Raw genomic sequence first — 9,468 nt, forward strand, 5'->3', positions numbered from 1 at the left:
AAGTTCTTTAATGAGTAAGCTATTCGGGGAAATGCGTGGGGTGGAGGTGTCCTGGGCAGTATTGGCACTTGGCAGAATGCCCACAGCTATTAAACAGTGTATTTCGTTTACATCCTCAACATTACACATTGTTTATATCACAATTGCGTCCCTCGGGCACGTGTTTTCTTTCCTTTTGCCACAAGGATGATGGATTTATGAGACGGGTCAGCAGTGTACTCAGTGTCTCCATGGCCAGGTCTGCTGGGTAACTTTCCAGTCCAAACAAGCAGATCTCCACACCTCAGAAAAGCTTCCCTTCCCTTAAGGTTTGGGGCCATTCAAGGGCAGGATGTGGCAGAGTGGAATTTCCACGTCTCTGCAGGAGCTTCAGCGCTGCAGTTAGGTCACTCAGGGGTCTGTTCCCAGGACCAGCGGGTGCTCAGAATCCCCCGTCCCAGCTCCCATTTGGCAGATGGGGTTACTGAGGACCGCAGCCCGGCACAAGTTCACAAGGTGATAACAAATGAGGTCTTTTGCTGCAATCTCAAGAGAGGTGGTGGAAAGAGGTTTGGTTTGGAGGCAGTCCCAAGTTTGAATCTCAGTTCCATTGTCTCTAAGCTGTATGATCCTGGGCAATTCTGTTCCTCCCTGAGCTGCCCTGTCCTCATCTTTAGGATGGGGATAATGACAGCCCCTCCCTCCCTCGTGGGGCTGCCATGAGGAATAAACAGGAGAGGCTAGAAGTCCAAACCCAGCACAAGGTGGGAACTCTATAAGTGGCCATTACCTTTTTTCCTTGGAGGCAAGGAATCTGTGCGCCCAAAATTGATCTGTGCGGTAGGACCAAATAGTCCTGCTCTAGACTATTGGAGTCCACCCCTCGCATCCCCGTGATAGGTGACTGGTTGTCTAGTGAAGCAGTTCTGCATGATGACCAAAGCATGTGTGGGCTTTGCATTCAGACCTGCGTCCAGTCCTCACCCTGCTGCTTATCTGCCTCATGAACTTGTGCCAGCCCCTTACCCTCTCTGGGCCTAATGTCCCCATTTGTGAAATGGGCTTATAGGGCTATAGAGAGGCCCAGTGAACCAAGGACTGTCTATCATCAGAACTTAGGACACATGAGATGGAGATTCTAATCAGGGCTCCAGAGTGTACCTTTCCAACAACATAGCCCTTTACCTCTTGGGGAAGGGAGCAGAAGTCTGTGTGGGCTTCCTGTAGGCATCCTCAGTCCACACTCATCTGCTCTCATGGGCCCTTCAGGCATTTAGGGGAAGCCCTGCATGGTGGGTGATGGGGAGAGAGAAGAGAAGGCTATATCTTTGGAGAAGAATGAGACACGCATCAGAATCACTTCCTGGGGGGCCTCAGAGCCGAGCGTGGCTGGGAAGGAGATGGCATTAGCTGACCTACCTTGTGTCAGCCACTGTGCTCTCCCCCTTCCCTGCAGGGATGACTTCTGCACTTTGCCAGCAGGAGTCATAGCATCTTCGTCCTAGCCTTGGGAGCCAGGCAGGTATGGGTCCAAACACCCACGCCACAATTCCTGGTTGTGGGCAGCTCTCCCAACCTCTCTGAGCCACCCTGCTCCCTGGCAGGGGGTCTGGTAGCGGTCACCTCCTCCAGCACCATCAGGATTGTCCTCTGGGAGGTCTGCCTCTTCCATCAGGCCCTACCCCCAATTCTTTTGCAGGCCTCAGGGACACTCAGCCCTGGGGCTCCATCCCCCTGCTGTAATCAGTCACTTGCTTCCTTTTTTAGATCTTTTGCTTATTGTTCATCCCAAGTTCCGCCAAACTGTGGCCTTTGAGTAGCTCAAAACAAGCTGATTGAGGACATCCACCACCACCCCTGCCCCACCCCCAGCGAAAGCTTCCTTCCTCAGACCAAGCCAGGGTATTGCTCACCCTCTGCGCCAGAAAGTGGATTAAGCTACTTTTACATAGTCCAGAATTTTTCTTGTGGGTTAGGATGTGAGAGACCCTGGGGCCAGCAAACATTTTGCCCAACTGTTGAGGTTGTGAAGAACATGTCCTCGGTCCAGGAGCAAGAACACCATTGCTCCAGGAGAGCTAGGGCCCGTAAGTCTATTGCTCCAAAAATCCTGACTTTCAGGCCCTGCAGGTGCTCTCCTGGGGCTGAGGTTGGGCGCAGCCAGGCTTCTGGGCACCACCCAGGCTGGGGGTGTGGCTGTCCTCAAAGCAAAGAGAAGGAGAAACGGCAGGCCTGGCAACCTCAGCCAGCTTATCACTGGGCAGCTGCCAGAGGCTGCCAGGAGGAGAAGCAGGCGCCGAGGGGCAGGACTGTGTCAGCCGTTGGAAGAGACTTTCAAAACCTGGACTGTTTTCCTCACTCCTGCCACGCTGGGCCACTTTGACTGGCAGGGAAGAAAGGAAGGCCCAGGGTTTAAATCTCATTCTTCAGAGAGGTGGATCCACAGGGGTTTCTTCCCTGCTCCAAACCCTTGGGTGGCCCCCAGAACCTTCTGGAGGACTTTAACCTCCCCTGCATTGCCTTTAAGACCCTTTGGGATACTGTCCCTGACTCCCACTCCACCCTCCCCTATCCCTTCTGCCCTGTCCTTGCAGTTCCCCAGTGCTCTCAGCTCATTCTCATCTCCAGGCCTTTGCTGGTGCTGTTCCCTCTGCCTGAAACACACTTCCCCATCCTTACCATCCTCCCAGCCCTACTTCCTCAGTCTGCAGAGCAGCTCCCCTGAGAAGCGGTCACCAATGCCCTGGCCCTCCCTGGCCACCACCCTGTGCAGTCATGGGGTCTGCTTATATGTCCATCCTTGAGGCTGGTCTCTCAGCTCGAGGGGGCAGGGACAGCGTGTGACTCGTCAGTGCATGTACCCGGCAGCCAGTGCGGGCCCTGGCCGGGAGCAGATGCTCTGTAAATGTCAGATGAAGGAGGAAGTGATGTATTCGAGAAGGAATGAGGGCACATCCCCCCAACCTCTCACTGCAGCAGGGCCCTAGCCCTCTCACTGGCCGGCACCTCTGAAGTTGGAGTTTCCTGGATCCCTTTATCAAGAAGAGACCTCAGTCAAGGGGCCCGGCAGAGGGTCGGAGTCAGCTTGGGAATCCCAGCCCCAGCTGAGCATGCTTTGAGGGGGCGTCGGGATGACCTCACCCTCTGGGAACGCTCGCATCAGAGCCCACTCAAGCTGACAGGTCCACCACTTAGGCCTGGATGGAGTGGGCTTTTCTCCCCACACGCAGCATCATGACCTCTGGCCTCTCTCTGGGATGTACTTGCAGCTGTCGTCGGGATTGTGTTTGCAAAGCAAAGAGGGCAGGGTGGCAGTTTCCAGCGCGGGCTGGCGCCTTTCCCTTGGGGGTGCTGGCTGACCAAGGCCTCTGAAACAGGGAACAAAGTCCCAGTAAAGCTACTGTCTGTCTCGTGAGTGCCTGTCACTGCCCCATTTGGCAGAGCTGAGGAAAGATTGGTTATGTTTTTTTCTTTTCTTTTTCCGCCTTTTTGAGATGGAGTCTCACTCTGTCGCCCAGGCTGGAGTGCAATGGCACCATCTCAGCTCACTGGAACCTCCGCCTCCTGGGTTCAAGTGATTTTCCTACCTCAGCCTTGCAAGTAGCTGAGATTACAAGTGCCTCCCACTATGCCCGGCTAATGTTTATATTTTTAGCAGAGACACAGTTTCACCATATTGGCCAGGCTGGTCTCGAACTCCTGACCTCAGGTGATGTGTCAGCCTCCGCCTCCCAAAGTGCTGGGATTACAGGCATGAGCCACTGTGCCCGGCCTGGTTATGTTTTTTTTTTTTTTTTAGCCCACTTTTTTTCTTGAGACTCTGTCTCAAGAAAGAGATGGAGGTGAGGGGCTTACCCAGTGATTGGACTTGTTATTTCCCATGGGGAAGAGAAGGTAAGCATCAACCTCAACATCACACAGCTAATAAATAAATAACCAATGGAAAATGGAACTCTGTTGGCAAAGGTGACCGATATCTTGGCCCCTCTGGATATGGCGGGAAGCCTTGCTAAATACCAGCCTTGCCTTTTCCCCTCTCTAAAGCACAGCCTGCTCCCCTCACCCCACACATGAGCACCATGTAGCTTCTTACTGCCAACAGCGCTGGTCTGCATTTTGGACTTGGGTAAATGTCGTTTGAACCAGACATTTCTCACTCAGGTCTACAATCCAAGGATGCGTGTTATAAAGGTCCAGGTCCAGGAAGCCCCTGAAGTTGAACATGAGATTGTGCATGGAGTCTGGGTACGTTTCTGGGGAGAAAGCCTCTATAGCTTTTATTGCTTCTACCAAGGTCCATGAACCATTGCCCACGCCCCACCAACCCAAAGGTTATGGCAGCTGCCCTGAAGAAGGGGTGGGGCGGAAGAAAGGGCATGAGCCTGGTCCTCTCAGACCGTCAGTTTCCTCATCTGGGACATCAAGGTGGTAAAACCCACTCTGCAGGGTTTTCCTGAAGATTAAACCCAATCAACCAAGACATGTACCCAGTATATAGCAGAGGCTCAATGAAACACCAGTGTAATCCTCATGTTCAAAGGAAGAGGCAGAATAGACCATTCTCCCATTTGGCAATCCCCTTTCCTGGTGGAGAGGAATCTGCTGAAAACCTCAGCCAGCATGCCATCTGCAGAACGCCAGCAGGCTGGAAGCCGGCGTCTCGGGGCCAGAGTATCGGGAGCTGTTGCTTCCTGCCATCCTCCTGACAGTGACTGCCATTTCCTTGGGCTCTTTTTAGATCAAAGGAAGGGCCGGGCTGGGGAGATGAGTGAGGATCATTCAAGGGGTGGCACAAGGCGCATTTGGGACGCCTGCTGGGATGGCTTAAAAATAGGCCTCTGTCCTTGGACACCAAGGGGAAGCAACCCCAGGGTTTTCAAGAGGCCTCTGCTGGCCAAGGTTATGAGCCCTCCACGGGAGAAATGTTTCAGAATGTATTTTCCCAGCTGCCACAGGTAGGCATCTCTGACCCAGGAATAAACCTTTCCCAGTCAAAGGAACTAAATAAGGTGGTTAAAGGAGGAGATCAACTGTTTAATGAGCACCTACTACATGCCACACACTGTGTGCCTGATGAGTTTGCTCTGTGTCATCCTCACAACAACCTTGCAGGGTAGAGATGACTTTTCCTACTTTTCTAGGTTGTTGGGGGTTGTGGAGAGGGGACAGAGAAGTTAAGTATCGACCTCAAGATCACACAGCTAATAAATAAGCAAAACCAGAATTTAAAGCCAGGTCTGACTCCAAGCCTGTGCTCTTTTTAACCACCTCTCAAACTGTGATGTAGACATAGGAAACATGAAAGAGATGGAGGTGAGGGGATTACCCAGTGGTTGGACTTGTTATTTCCCATGGGAAAGAGAAGGGAATAGCTATTTATTGAACATCTACTATATGCCGGGACTTCTGCTGGGATTTTTCTATGTTCTCATTGGCCCTGGCAGCAGCCTCAGACAGGGGTCTAAGGTCACATGCCATTTACAGATGACAAAACTGCAGCTCTGAGAGGTACAGTGACTTGCTCAAAGGCTCTGAGACAAATCAGTAGCAAAGCACAGACTTTCGTCCAGAGCCCATGATGTAAACCTCAGAGCCACCCAGGGACCAGTTCTTACGTTTACCTGCCTTCCAGAAAGACTTGCCCAAGACTGGGCAGTGGTGACTCTGACAGCCAAAGCAGAGTTCCCTCCTCCCTAACCACCCGCAGCCACTCATCACCCACCCTCCAAATCTCTGCCCATGCATTTGGAGTCCGGGCACTGTTTCCTTGGCTAACTGCTGGAAAGACTCTCCCCTCTGGTCTTGGTGGGGCTGGAGCAGGCTGTGATTAATCGTGGAGGTTAGGCCAGGCGTGGTGGCTCATGCCTGTAATCCCAGCACTTTGGGAAGCTGAAGTGCGTGGATTGCTTGAGCCCAGGAGTTCGAGACCAGCCCCAGCAACCCTGTCTCTACAAAAAAATAAAAGAATTAGCCAGGTGTGGAGGCACACACCTGTAGTCCTAGCTACTTGGGAGGCTGAGGTGGGAGAATCACTTGAGTTCGAGAGTTTGAGGGTGCAGTGAGCTGTGATCATGGAACTGTACTCAGCCTGGGAGACAGAGTGAAACCCTGTCTCAAGAAAAAATAAAGGAAGCCATGGGATCAGCCGGGCGCAGTGTTCACGCCTGCAATCCCAGCACTTTGGGAGGCTGAGGCAGGTGGATCACAAGGTCAGGAGTTCGAGACCAGCCTGGCCAACATGGTGAAACCCCGTCTCTACTAAAACAAAAATTAGCTGGGTGTGGTGGTGTGCGCCTGTAGTCCCAGCTACTCCAGAGGCTGAGGCAGGAGAATCGCTTGAACCCAGGAGTCGAAGGTTGAAGTGGGCCAAGATTGTGCCACTGCACTCCAGCCTGGGTGACAGCAAGACTCCGACTCAAAAAAAAAAAAAAAAAAAAGGCCACGGGATTTGGCCAGAGCTGTCCCTTCTCCCTTCTGTGAACCAGAAGGACAATTGCAGAGGTCTCCACTGAGTTCGCACCTCACAGAAACCACCACACCTCCCCCACTTCTTAGAGTCTTTGAGAAGTGGGGGGTGTGGCTCACAGGGCCTTGGTCTTTCATGGAAGGATGGGCTGTGGAGTTTAGTCCCTGGTGTGGTTTGGGGACCTCCTCCTGACAGAAGAGGTTTTATTTGTTTATTAATATTATTAGTTTTACCACTGACAGGGTGTCTGTTTGAGTCTGGTCCTGGTGCCAGAAGCTAAGGATCTCTGCGCCCGCAGAGTTGGCCATTTTCGGGGAATGGCTGTAGTGATTGCCAGGAGGTAAACGGTGGGGGACATTTGGCCCTTGATGGAATATTCTGCAGCTTTTAAACAAGCACAGAGAAGGCTTGGGAGCGATGCGGGGAAGTGCTTTTGATGTAATATTGAGTTAGAAAAAGCAGGATACAAAATCGGCTGTACACTCTGATGGTAAGAAAGTTAGAAAACTCTTATATTACTGAGTACTTCAGTGGTACTTATGAAGAAAGTTAGGACAAGGTGGGGGGCGGGGAAAGCGCTAGCCTGGGGTCAGATAGGCTGGGGTCACAGTTCAGCACTGCCCCCTGGCAGCTGCAGGGAAGCATCTTTGCTGCCTGGAGCCTTGTTTTCTCCTGGAAAAATGGAGACACCAATCCTGTAGCTGAAGATTTAAGAATTAGCTGCAATCGTGTGTCAAAAAAATCCAGCACAGGGCACAGCCCACGGTTCTCACATGAGATCAGAACTGGGACAATGAAAAATGCGGAGACAGGGTGCAAAAGTGGGAAGATGCAGCGGGGCGTAGATTTTTCTCCTCTTTTCCAAACTTTCTATAATGTGGCTGTTGTGTTTTCGGGTTTGCCATAGACGTCTCCAAACTAGGATGATCTGTAGGGCCCCTGGAGTCCAACCTCCACATTTTCCTGTTTTTTATAGAAACCGTTTTTCCTGAACCCAGCTAAAAGCAGATGCTGGTGTACGATTTGAGATTGCTTATTGTTTTTCTTTTGTCTTAAGCATCTTCAATTTGTGTAAATAACACATCCTCTTAGGAACTTTTTAACTCTAATTTTCTTTATCTCACGTCAACGCTCTGGTCTCGGGGGAAAAAAATAAGAGTGTTTATCTCTCATTCCCTGAAGGAAGTCAGATCATATAATCAAGATTAAACAAATCTGTAAACTTCGCTGGTTACTTGGTCGCATTTCATCCTAACATATAGTTGGTTTTGCAGGCAACTTCCCCTATGGTAACAAGGCCGTTCTTCTCTCCACCCCAGTGTTCATTTAAATCACCGGGCTGCTCTTAAAGAACGTCTGCTTGGGATTCCCAAGCCCTTTTGTAAAGAAACTCTCCGACTGAAAGATGAGGTTGGAAAACAACGGTGATAGGGAGGAGAGATAAAAATAATCAAGTAAGAGTGGCCCATGGACGCTGCTGCTCAGAACGGCTTTTGATCTGTGGTCATATTTAATGTTTCCTGGAGGATCTGCCATCTAGAGGGGGCCTTGGCCTGCTGGGCGCTGGGGGAAGCCGCACCGGGAGCTGAGTGCCTTGCGCAAGGCCATAGAGAGCGTGGACAGCACAGGCCTCTGCTGTCCCTGAGCTGCCTCTGACGATGGTCTACACCGCATGCTGTTTCTTCGCTCATTTGGGATTTGTCTCTTCCTCTTATCCTCGTGGTTCCAGAGATGGCCCACAGCCTGACTGTGTCCACCCTCCTTGCTGCCCTGGAGGCCCCTCCCTGACAGGCAGTGTGGGCATGGCCGTGGTCCTGCTTTGCCGAAAGCCTTGTAGTAGCTCCCTCTTGCCTGTGCAGTGTGGTCTGAGCCTCTTGGGTTGGCATTCAGGGCCTTCCCATCTGGTTCCTGTGATGTCTGTGGCACCCTCACCCTGACCTCTGCAAGGCAGTGACTGCAGAGGTGGCACAACCTCTGCCACACCAACCTGGCACACCCTCTGCCACACCTACCATATCACTTTACCCTCCCCCCAAATTCCAGCCTCCCCCTGCTTCTGCCCCTACCATTCCCCTCTGCTCCCTCTCCTCCCTCCAGACCTGGCTCCGTGGGCTTTCCACTATTCCAGCCTCCTCTGGGCCCCTCATCCCCCAGTTCCATCACCTGAGATGGTCTTTATCATGCCTGCTGTCATTGGTCATTCAGCTGTGTGTCTGCTTGACCTGGAGAGACTCAGATCTCCACGAGGGCAGGAAGTGTGTGATCTGCAGAAAGGATGACTGGATGAAGAAATGAATGAGCAGTGGAATGAACATTTTTGTCTGCTGTCTGTGCCAGTCCGGTGCCTGGCAAGTCCGCCCAGGGGTGAAGGAAGCCAACAGGCAACCTCTTGCCTCCCTCTCCGACCTTAGGGGTCTATGGCCCAGCCCTTCTATTCATCTTGTGTTGGTTTCTAAAAGGCAGAGAAACTATGGTAAAATGGTTAAAAAAAAAAAAAAGCAGAGCTGGGATCACACATACCTGGCTTCAATCCCTGGTTTCATCCCTACCCTTAACTAAACCAACTGTGTGACTTTCGGCAAGTGACTAAACCTCTCTGAGACTCCATTTCTTCATCCATGCTGAGGATGGATAACAGTAATCCTGGTCGGGCATAATCCTAGCACTTTGGGAGTCCAAGGCAGGTGGATCATGAGGTTAGGAGTTCAAGACCAGCCTGGCCAACATGGTGAAACCCTTTCTCTACTAAAAATACAAAAAATTAGCTGGACATAGTGGCGAGTGCCTGTAATCCCAGCTTCTCGAAAGGCTGAGGCAGGAGAATCACTTGAATCCAAGAGGCGGAGGTTGTGGTGAGCCGAGATCATGCCATTGCATTCTAGCCTGGGTGAGAGAATAATACTCCATCTCAAAAAAAAAACCAAAAAAACAGTAATCCTTACCTCATAGAGACACCATGAGGATTAAGTGATGAAATGCATGGCACATGACCAGCCCAGAGTAAGTGTGTGAATGTGTGGTGA

The sequence above is a fragment of the Aotus nancymaae genome, unplaced genomic scaffold, assembly GCF_030222135.1.
Source record: "Aotus nancymaae isolate 86718 unplaced genomic scaffold, 86718_ANA_hifiasm-v0.15.2.pri h1tg000015l_1, whole genome shotgun sequence".
Taxonomy (NCBI): Eukaryota; Metazoa; Chordata; class Mammalia; order Primates; family Aotidae; genus Aotus; species Aotus nancymaae.